The sequence below is a fragment of the Monodelphis domestica genome, chromosome 1, assembly GCF_027887165.1.
Source record: "Monodelphis domestica isolate mMonDom1 chromosome 1, mMonDom1.pri, whole genome shotgun sequence".
Taxonomy (NCBI): Eukaryota; Metazoa; Chordata; class Mammalia; order Didelphimorphia; family Didelphidae; genus Monodelphis; species Monodelphis domestica.
This window is the reverse complement of record NC_077227.1, coordinates 95,365,465-95,377,881: the sequence shown is the minus strand read 5'-3', so window position 1 is coordinate 95,377,881 and position 12,417 is coordinate 95,365,465.

The following is a 12,417-nucleotide window of genomic DNA, read 5'->3' as shown; positions in this document are numbered from 1 at the left end:
TACACATTAATGTCAGTTCTGAGTTTCAAATTTATTAGAAACAAAATCCTTTCCCCTTTCTTAATCTCAGGAAAAGTAGAACGACCTTCTGATGAGTCCACTTGTAGTTTTTCCCTGAAGAGATTGTTTGGGGAATGGTAGTTGTCACAGTAGTCATGCTTGTGGTCAAAGTGGTAGCAAATGTTTGTTAGGGTTACTTTCTAGTTTCTTTCCCTAATATTCTTTAATGCTGAGTAACACACACACATACACACATGTCCTACAGTGTACAATGGTACAGCAACAGTATGCACAAGATATCCCCTGGACTTTAAGAGGTTATACCTCGAGGAAGTATATCTTACATTATTATATTTTCCTTTCACAGACCTTTCTTCCCATCAAAATCTTGTAAGGCTTTTAGGAAATGGCTGTGGACTTTTGAGGTGTTTTTGGACCACCCATTATTTTAGTCATTTGAAATCATTCAACAAGTAAACTGTCACAACATCCTTTGGCACCAACCAACCATCTTTCACCTTCATCAATGTAGAAGCCCACAGTGACAATGACACCCAAGGAAGTCTGATTCCCTTCCTCTCTCCATGCAGCGATTCTGAATTCTCACTAGTTGGATGTTTCTACTACACAAATAACCATGAAACCCTAAAAGGACCCACAGCAGGCTTCCACTTCAGCATGTTGAGTATATCTTCTTTGCAAGTTTACAGAAAGATAGGGATCAGAATTATATAGGATAAAAAGGAATGGAGCAATTGCCATCTTCACTGGTGGAAGTTGTACCTCTACCCAGGAGCTCAAATACATTGAAAAAATGAAATGTGAACTAAGTCTTCCTTTCTCTGCTGAAGTTCTTCTCCCCAGGAGAAAAGGAAGTGGAAGCCCTTTAAATCTCTGATGAAGGAAGAAGTGGTTTGCTCTTGTATTTCCCAATCAACTGATGGCTTTCATTGTTCCCTTTAAATCAGTACTTGCTATCTTCTGACTTTCAGCCGGCTGCATTGCTCCATTCATCTTTGCTCTTTGTTTTTTTCCTTTTGATTTAGAAAAACTTCCATCTTATCTTCTGTGTTTGTAATAATGCCCCCCCCCCCCAACATTTAGGTATGCATCTGCCACAAGTAATGAATGAAATTTGAAATGAACTCTCCTAGGTAATAGAAGCAGGAAGATACAAAGATAAGTAAGATCATCTCTGATCTCAACAACTTTACAATCTATTAAGTGAGATGAAGGATATAAATAACTAAAATACAAATTTAAATATTAATTATATAGGAGAAATACAAAATACTATGAGATTAGATAAAGGAGTAATTAGTAACTGGAAGGATCATTATAGAGGCAGAAAACATTTAAAGTGATCATTGAAAATCATGAAGATACAGGGATGATAATGATTCAAGAGGAAATTTTAGAGATAGGGACTGTTGGAAGCAAATGTTCAGAAGATGAAAAGCACAGACCATTGAATAGTTCACTTTGGGTAACAAAAGGAGCACAGAGTAGGATATTTGGTAATTTGAGAATGGGAAGATAGGGGCAGGATATGGAAGAGGCCAAGTCTTGCCTGGATTATTGCTGTATCCTCCTTGCTTCTAGTATCTGTGAAGCCCTCCTCCACATAGCTGGCAAATATAATGTCCCTAAAACATCATGTCCCTTCCCAATTTAAGAATTTTCAGTGGCTCCCTATTGCCTCTAGGGAAAAAAAACCAAAAAAACAAAACCAACCCTTGTTCTTAGCACTTAAAGACTTCTAGATTCTGGCAGTGGTCTACCTTTCCAGATTTAATTCACATACTCTCATTTCAGCCAAATTGTCCTCATGCCCATTCCCTGAAATAAACATTACAGCTTCCCATTTTAGTCCTTTAAACAACCCGTCCCCCACATCTGAAACAAACTACTCTTTTCCTATAGAATCCTTAACTTCCTTCAAAGCCCATATCAGGTGTCCCTTCATAATGAAGATCTTTCCTGGGGGCAGCTGTGTAGCTCAGTGGATTGAGAGCCAGGCCTAGAGACAGGAGATACTAGGTTCAAATCTGGTCTCAGACACTTCCCAGCTATGTGACCCTGGGCAAGTCACTTAACCCCCATTGCCTAGCCCTTACCACTCTTCTGCCTTGGAACCAACACTACATATTCATTTTATTGGTTCCAAGGCAGAAGGTAAGAGCTGAAAAAAAAATGAAGACCTTTCCTGATTCCTCCGGGGTGCTAGAATTCTCTCCTTTTTCAAATGATCTTCTTTTTACTTCTATTTGTATGTGTCATGTTCTCTAGTAGAATATAAACTCCTTGAGGGCAGAAACTGTTTTTTATATTCCTAGCAGTGACTACAGTGCCTTATACCTAGGTGTTTAATAGGTGCCTGTTGAATCAAATTGAATCAAATATAACTAAAATTAAGACATTTGGATTCAGTTATGAATTTAAGTTCCTAGACATATAAGTCTGTATTTTTATTTAAGCTTTTCTTCATTGCCTTGCATAGTAGCATATGTTGTATCATATGTATTTATAGTATCATATGTTCGTTGTCTTCGGTTCCTTTAAATAAAGATATAATAGTGACTTCTTGTTAAAATTCTAGTTATAACATCATAAATTCTCCCCTTCTTTTGCTCTGCCTTTGGAATTCTTAGCTTCCTTCAAGGCTCAGTTAAAGGTCACCTTCATGAGACCTTATCTGATTTCATCAATTGTTAGTGCTAATTTCTTCCTCTTAGTGCTTTGTTTTAAATTATAATATATTTTGCATTTACCTAGCTGTTTCTCTACCTTTGTAAGTAGGGTCGTTGAGGGGCAGATATTGTTTAAAGGTATCCCCAATGTGTTGGTATTCCCAATGTAGCCTAGCACTTTGATGACACATGATAGGCTTGTTAAACTTAATTAAATTTGCGGCTTGTATAATTTGATCCAAAAAATGAACTTGGTTGACAATACCTATTTAGTTTTCTTTTTAAAAAGGAGTACACTTTTCAAGAAAATAAGTTGTGTATTTTTAGTAGCATTCTAAGCAACTAATTTATTGTCAATAAATATACCCAGTAGTGAAAGATTGTAAGATTGCTTAAGATTTATTTGAGTGCAGCTACTTTAAAAAATGTACATAATATTGTTTGATTTTCGAGAAGTCTAAAAGAATAGTAAACAAATCTTGCTGCGATTCCTTTCCTACACACTACCTGAGAAAGGCATTGTTTGTTCACAGCAAATATGTAACTACAAAATACATTAGAATGGCACCAAAACCATCTGACCAAACAAAATCATGATAAATCAGCTTGAAACTTGTAACTATTATAAGATATTAAATGTGTTCATCCAAGAGAGAATGCATGAGTCACCTACTTAATTGTGTACATAATTAAAGGGGTTAGGAGAACTATGATTTACAGGTTGGGGCTTCTAATTACTTAGCTGTAGCAATTAGAATTTTCTTTGTACCACATGTCTTTGGGCCAAAGATGCCTTCTATCACTTGGGCCAGATTTTGGAGGGCTCTACCTTATCTCCCCGCAATGGGTCCAGTAGGAGTTATCCCCTAATTGGGATCTAAGAATCAAGTTCTATGTTGTTAGGAGTGGATTAGAGAAAATTCACAGTGGCACATGAATATATCAACTGTTCCTTCTGGCCCTATTTCATTATTGGTTCTTTTCAGTGCTCACACCAAGACAGCAGAAATTTTTGGTCTTCCAATAAGTAGTAATAGCAATAGGGGATGTATTCCAGGCATAGAGTGTAGAAAAGGGAAGATGGAGGATGTGTAGTGAGAAAGTGACTAATCAGATTGAGATGAAATTTGGAGTGTGTAAAAGAGACCACAATGAGATAGTTTGAGTTATGGAGGGCCTTGATTGTTAGGGTAGGTCATAGGAATTTTTCAAAAGGATTTTTGGCCCACAAATTCTAATCTCTTACCAGAATTCACAGGGGCTGCAGGAAGGTCAAACACTTATTATATTGAAAGAGAAAGATCAATGCTTTAAATTTGGATAATATTTATAGAAAATTAATTTTTACTAAACTCTGGAGAACACATATAACAGGTCAACATACAACTCTTAGATGCTATAAACATCTTTGGTTTTTTAGCACTTTAGTTAGCTAATAACAGAAAGACACTTTCTAAAAGTTGTTTCTTAGAGATTGAAAAGATTAGAATGATTCATATATAGATAGTCTCCAGGCCTCACCTGGGGGACTTGAGTTGGGCTTTTCTTTTTCAGGGGTAGGAGGAAATTCATGTGTGTGTGTGTGTGTGTGTGTGTGTGTGTGTGTAAGACCTTCTTTACAAGACAGAATTATAGTATAGCCAACTGTAGTAAAATATTCAACATGCTAACAACTAATGAACATTTCTTCTAATATTATTTTACTGTTGTCATGTTAAAATTTCTTTTCATGATCATTGATTTTTCCTTTTAAGTCTTTTATGTTTTAGGTGTTTTCAATTTTATGACACCTCTTCTCCCTGAGATCTCAAGCTCTTTGAGGGCAGGAATTTCATCTTTGACTTCTTTTGTGTTTCTCAAAGTATCCAGAAAAATAGGAATGGTTATTTTAAGAAAAATGCTTTGGGAAATTTAAATAAATATTATTTTATTATCACACATGAATACACACAAACATAACACAATTTAATTTGTTCAATAGTTCTAAATTATAAGGAGACTGATTGATTTTAGCACAAACCTCCTAAGCATTTACTGGGATCCCTTAGTGGATAGCAATCTCTCCATTTTTGGAGGTGTACAAACAGAGACTATTTTTACCAAGATTTGGTAGAGAGAGACCTCATACTTCTGGTATAAATCAAATAAGATAACCTTTAAGGCTTCTTCCAGTCCTTAGGTTCTAATGTTTGAGGGATCATTTCTCCCATTCAATAAACCATAAAAGCAAAATGAACTTCTTTTGTTTTAAAATCAAGGTCTGAAAATTGTCAACTATGAAAGGAAGAGAGTTAGAAAATCTGAGTTTGATTTTTTTTCTGTTTCTTTAAAACCACTCATAGTAAAAAATTGTCCCCATTGTTAGGAATGCAAATCTAGTATTTCAAGCTAAGATGGATTAGGTGCCCCCAAAATATTAATCTTTACTCTCTCAAATCCCTGTGTCTTGAGATATACATCTGGAAGTATTCAATTAAATAAGAGGGGCTCCCAACCAAATTTGATAGAGATTACTCTTGTCAGCATTAAGAAAACCAGACTGTGAATGATTAACCGCTTAATTTGGGAAACACTTGGTTTTATGCTTGATTCTGTGGCACTCTCTGCTCGTTTTTCCCCTCCATTAAAAATATTTCCTCATGACAAAAGTCAAAATTTGATCATCACAGTAGAAAGTAAGCTCCTCTTTCACCCTGAGTGGAAAACAGCAGCAACAACAAACTGTGATAAGACCAGCAGGAATTATATTGAATAAGAGTTGAAAACACCTCTCCACAGTGAAACGTTCATACCAGCTGAACACAGTCATCCATACTATCTTCTGGGCTGATAAAGTCTGGTTTGTCTCTCCTATGCCCAGGAAGCAAGCAGGACTCCCATACTCATTCTGCTATCTAGTGGCTACTTTTGTAAAATGCATCTACTATATTACAATTCAGAGGCAAATCAAGATTCCTCTTTGCTTTTATCATATCACCCAATTACTTACATTGTCTGTCTTCCTGATCCTTCTCTACAATTATACTTTCCCTTCTGTTATCAAACCAGTAAATCGGGGATTAAGCTTGCAAATCAATTTGACCAAAATACCACCTTTTCTGAATTGAACAAAGGAGTAAAGCAAAGAAATATGTACTTGGCCTTAAAGAGGGTAGTTCAAGGATGCTGCTCCACCTGAGCCAACTCAATAAATGAACTCACATAGCCTTATAAAGTTAAATCTATGGTTAATAAAAATATAAGTCAACTTAGCCCATTAGCCACCAATTTAACTTTTAACAGATACTAGCAATAAAGATTTATTCTCCACCGTGTTCTCTATTGTCACTGATCCAGACTGTGAGTAATGTTGGACTCTGACACTTCATTGGCTATTGTCCATGCTTGCAACATTTTCCCTCCCCATCTCTATTCCCTTATTCCCTGACTTTCTTGAAGTCTCAGCTAAATTCCTACCTTCTACAAGAAACTTTTCTCCATCTCCATAATTCTAATGTGTTCCCTCTGTTGGTTATCCTCAGGTTAAGCTGCATTTATCTTGCTTCCCACTTTAGACTAAGCTCTTTAAAAGTAGAGATGATCTTCTGCTTTTCTTTCCATCTCTACTGCTTAGCCTTGTGCCTGGCACATAGTAGGCACTTAATATATGTTTATTGACTGATTGATTGATAACGAATTTAGTGCCAAGTCTTAAACAACCAACATCTTTCAAATATTCAAGATCAAAGATAAGAAGAAACCATCCTATTTCTAGCAGTGTGTGTGTGTGTGTGTGTGTGTGTGTGTGTGTGTGTGTGTGTGTGTGTGACATCCCAAACCCACATACAAACTCAATGCCTATTGATTGGGAAATAGTTGAAAATTGTAAAAGTTGAAAATAGTTGAAAATTGAAACCTCAGTTTTCTTATCTGTAAAATGGGGATAATAATAACACCTATTTCACAGAGTTGTTGTGATGATTAATGTTAAATAAAGTGCTTCACAAACCTTAAAGTGCTATATAAATGCTATTACTGTTATGAGCCCTTAAGAAATTATTAATATGAGGAATTTAGAGTAACATGGGAAAAATTATACAAATGTTGCAAAGTAAGCAGAATCAGGAAAATAACGTACACAATGACTGAAATAATGTAAAGTTAAAAAACACTCAAATGAATCCCAACATTATGTAACTGAAATCACCAATTTTGGCCCTGGGGAAGAGATGAGGAAGTGTATCTACCTTCTTTTGATGGACAGGTGACATCTCTAGGTGGATAATGTATATATTATAAGGAAAGTTCACTATATTGGTTAGGTTTTTTATTTTAAACTTTAGAAAACCAAGTAAAACAAGCATATATTGGTTATTTTTGAATAATTTTATTCTTACAATGGAAGGCTCATTGGGTATGTGGAGAGGGAAGAAGCATATCTAGAAATAACTGTGATATAAAAAGTATAGATATCAGAAGGAATGGAAGAAGGAAGGAAGGAAGGAAGGAAGGAAGGAAGGAAGGAAGGAAGGAAGGAAGGAAGGAAGGAAGGAAGGAAGGAAGGAAGGAAGGAAGGAAGGAAGGAAGGAAGGAAGGAAGGAAGGTGCTCAGCATCAATAGCAATCATAACTTAAGACTCCTAGGTATGACTAGAATGTGAATAGATTATCCTGATGGTAAAATAAAGGGCTGATGTCAATGCTTGCATTAGGGCACATACAGTCCAAGCTCTATTATCACATTTATTAGTATTAATGGTGAGCTATTACTCTGCTTTCACTCAGAAACTGGTCTTACAGTTTAGGAACTAGGACTACTCTTCCAGTTCTCTGGTTCACCTGATGACTGACTTAATAGAGAGTGAAGTTTACAGGTCAAAAATGCTGCCAAAGTCATGACTAAGACCTTGGGGCTAAAGGTAGCATGATTGCCCATGCTTTCCTCTTCATTTCCTAGAAACTTACCTTCAAAGGATAATTGGGGATTTAATTAGTTTGGTTTGGGGTAGAAGGAAAGCTTATAAAGACACACATCAAGTTGTGAAGCCCATTGCTCACCAGAAGAACACAAGAGCTCACCAACTTACCATAAGAAGCATAAAGACGTGATTCTTTACCCTTGATCTTGGTAGCTGAAGAAAAAACCTAATCTTAATATACTTCTAATATAGCAATGTATATTAGTATAAGCCCATAAACACAGTATCTGAATACAGTCACTTCAGAGCCAAAAGACATAAAGCCAGCCTCAAATAAGAATATTAATTTGTGTGAAATGGGTGTTGTGCTTCTTAAGATTGCTCTTCCCTTCGGTCATATTTGCATAATTTTTAAGGTGTTGATGAGTATTGGTAAAGGCAAATAAAATACTCTTTGTTCACAGAAGTCTTTGTCAGCTTGTACTTTTTTTAGTCCATTGGAATGTAAAATCCTTGAAGGAGTTATCTTTGCATTCTTTGCACCTAGCACTGAACCCTATAAATGTGTATTGAATTGTATGCTTGGATCCTTTTACTTTACTGCCTTGGTTTCTTTGTGGTTGTCAAACTGAGGCAGCTCAAGATTTGAAAAAATAATCGAAGTGCCATGAACAACAACAATAATATTAAGCATTCTTCAGAGGATTTTCACACTAAGGTTCTTCATAAATTATTTCTATGAGAAAGAACAATCAAGGGACTCTCCCACCTGACTTTTGCAAAGAAAAAAATCTCACATGAGGCAGAAATGAGACCTCAAACTATTATATATGTGATCTTCTCCATCCTAGTATTCTTGTAACACTCATTTGCTATTTTAAATTACAAAAATTGGCAGATTAGAAATGGAGACATCAAGTGAAATTGCCCTTCCAACTTTTAATAGGAATTAGTCACCAGCTGTGAAATCCTTAGGAGCAAAGAACTATAAATTCCAGAGCCTTGAATTTGGGTTGATGTCACCTTCTTCCTTGAAACCAAGATAGTTTCCTTTTAAGGCTCTTCAAAGGACCCAGGTTTATCTTCTGAAAGGAATGATGCTAAAGACCTTTCTCTAAAAAACATACAAATACCTTTTTTGTTGTTTGTTTTTGTTTCTGAAATTTATGTTATATAAGGCATTGGTAGCTAGTTGGTAAAAGCAGAGTGAAAATGAGAATGTTGAATTTGTGTTCCACAGTAAAATTCTGATCTGATAATATTGTACCATTCCATCACCTATTCCTTATGACCATTAACTTTGTTCTTTATCCTCAGAGTAACCTCCATTTCCTCCATTTCTGAGTTATTTCTTAGGTCTGCCCTAATTATACTCTCCTTTCTCTATCTTGACTACTTGGTAAACTAGTTCACTCTTATACTAATTATTATACTAATATATGAATTCCTAATCACATACGGATGAATCAAAACATAAAATTGCTGACTAGATCCACTATAAATTTATGTTATTTGAATTCAACTGGGCCCTCTCTACAGGAAGGCAATTATCCTACATCTTTTTAATTTAGTTGCTTATGTTCTGGGAATTTTGCTAATGTGTGAGAGAAGACTGAGGAGCTAGGTAATTTTGTTTATAAATAAGCTGGTAGTGTCCTTTCCACTAGATGGTCTACCATGGAGGAGAAAGGAAGACATTTTGAAAAGGATATTTCCTACCATCAAGAAAATGTTGTTCTTCATTATGCCCAGAGACTGATACACTGTGGCACAATCGAATGCAATGGACTTCTCTATCAGTAGCAATGCAATGACCCAGAACAATTCTGAGGGACTTATGAGAAAAAACGCTATCCACATCCAGAGAAAGAACTGTGGGAGCAGAAACACAGAAGAAAAACAACTGCTTGATCACATGTTTCAATGGGGATATGATTGGGGATATAGACTCTAAACAATCACCCTGGTGCAATTATCAATAATATGGAAATAGGTCTTGATCAATGACACATGTAAAACCCAGTGGAATTGCACATTGGCTATGGGAGGGGGAAGGGAGGAGAGGAAAGAACATGAATCTTGTAAACATGGAAAAATATTCTAAATTAATTAGTTAAATAAAGTTTTCCAAATTGGGGGGGGGGGGGATAAATAAACCAGGCAAAAAACAAGCAAATAAAAAATTTTTAAAAAGAGAATGTTATTCTTCTGGGTCAGAAGAAGGTCAATTGTAAATTCTAATATTATCACCCATGATGTGAAAAAGCTAAGCAGGATTTATAACTACTCCACTGTGTATTGATGCTTTATACAAATGGACCTACTAGATGATTTGGGCTCTCAGTCACAGATACTAAGTATCATAGGTGATGATGTATTATACGGACTGATCATTATGGTCAGTTGCCAGCTTGTCATGCCAGAAATTGAGAATTGTCTTGACTTTGCCAGGAAGGGGGCAAAGAACTGCTGGGCAGAAGAAAAACTCACCATCACTAGGGATGTCCGACCTGCCCACCCGCCTCTACCTTTCATATTGTCTCTGTCCCTATGCCATCCCAGAACCCATTTGCAGGCCATTCCAGATCCTATCTAGGATAGCCAGGTGCCGCCCTTTGGGTGCCTTTCATTCTATTCCCTTCCCTCCCACCTTAACCCAAGCTCTTTACTCATCATGCTTGGAGGAGAGAAGAGACAACATCTTCATTCCTTCCCATTAGATGATAGTAGTCCTTACCACTGTGCTCTAAGATCTTCTCGTTTCTTCCATCTGCCCTACCTCTGTGCCCTTGGCACCATCATCTGACCTTACATTTATAACCTAAAGACCTTTGGGCTTCGCCACTTACACTGCCACTAATCCTGGAGGTTCCTAGGGCCTTTCCATAGGTTTTGCAGTTGAACTTTCTTTTATGTACTATCTTCCAGTTAAAATATGAGCTCCTTGAGAACAGGGGCTATCAGTTCTTTTTGCATCCCTAGTGTTTAGGACATGTGAAAGACTATATGGATACTTTTCCCTCATTCATTCATTTTTTCATGCTTAGGTTTGATGGGAGGTATAAGATTTGATTCAAATCTTTCTTCTAAAACGTGACTGCAGATTATGAGCATATTAGCTAGGAGTTCAGATTGAGGATGAAAAAGACACAAAGTTTCTAGTATATAAAAGAGTCTGTTTAGATGGTCAATAGCTAGGTAACCAAATTCAGGTTACTAAGACAAAGCACTTATCACGGTGCCTGGCACAGAGAAGGCACTAATTATGTAGATGATAATTATAATCTAACACATTGGACCATTGTCAGATATATAGGAAATGTGGGTAATAGTGACATTGAACTGCCTGGAAATTATTGTCCAGTGTATATAGCATTGATTGAATGATCAGGTAGTCTGATGGTGCCCTAGATTATTATGGTCAGTGTAGACAACCATGAGTTTCTATACTTCCTGCCTCCATACCTAAAATATAAAATTGGTTACAAATATAAAATATAAAACTGGCTCCTCATAAATTATATAGCTATTTTCTTCAGGACTCAGATTCTATTTTATAATTCAACAAATATTTGATTAGTGCCTATAATGTATAAGACAACCTGCTAGATGCCAGGGTGAGAAAGGTTTTAAAAAATAGTTCTTGCTGTCAAGAAGCACATGTTCTTCTATGGAAAAACACATGGAAATATGGAATGTGGAGGAAGGGCTATGTGACTTGTGTCAAGATGGAGCCTTTTGGCAATGATAGGTGTGCTGGTTTCCACAATAAATTATTTCTATGGACTTGAGTGTACTAAGATACAGGTTAAAATAAATCATTTCTTTAGATTATAAATGAACCTCTGCCTTTAGGGTTCACTTGGAAGCTTATGGTCATTTCAGCAAATCAATGAAAGTTGCTATCAAGGCCTGGGAATAAAGCAAAGGCAGAGATCATATAGGTTTTGGGGAGGCAGAGGAGTCCTATTGAAGTGTGGCTTCCACCTTGTCACAATCCATACAGCTGCTCCACTGGCCGATTATGTTTTCCCAAGTACTCCATCTTCCTCTTCTTAATTTGGCATCTCTCACATTTATTTATTTTTTATTTTTTTAACCCTTACCTTCCATCTTAGAATCAATTCTGTGTATTGGTTCCAAGGCAGAAGAGTGGTAAGGGCTAGGCAATACGGGTTAAGTGACTTGCCCAGGGTCACACTGCTAGGAAGTATCTGAGGCCAGATTTTAACCCAGGACCTCCCATCTCTAGGCCTGATTCTCCATCCATTGAGCTCCCCAGGTTCCCCTGGCATCTTTCCCATCTAGCTAATAAAATGGTGTTGGCCTCAAAGCTAGAGGATGACTCAGAAAAACAATTCCTCCTAATAGGCAGGATCCTGGGAATAAATGAGACTTTATTAAGGTAAAGACTCATTGGGTCTAGCAAGTCTCAAAAAACCAAATTTGTGAACTTCTAAAGGATCATGGGACATGGTGCAACCCAAATGGTAGCCCATTATTTATACATACTATATGGATTCTGGAAGCCTGTCATCCATTCATTATCCTTTCACATATGGACCAGATTGTATGACACCCAAATTCACTCAACTATACTGCCAATCTGGATTGCATGATCACTCTAGCATGGAGTTTGGTATGTTCAGTCTGTTTTACACTCCATTCAGTGGACTTTATTTGTTGCTGGAAGTTCCAGAAGGACCTCATTATAGTGTAACAGTACTTTATTTTAACACTGTGTCATTTTTACCAAGACAGTTATATATGGAGTTTGAACAGTTTTATAGTGAAATTGGATCTGTGCATTTGTTCCAGTGTTCAAGTGTG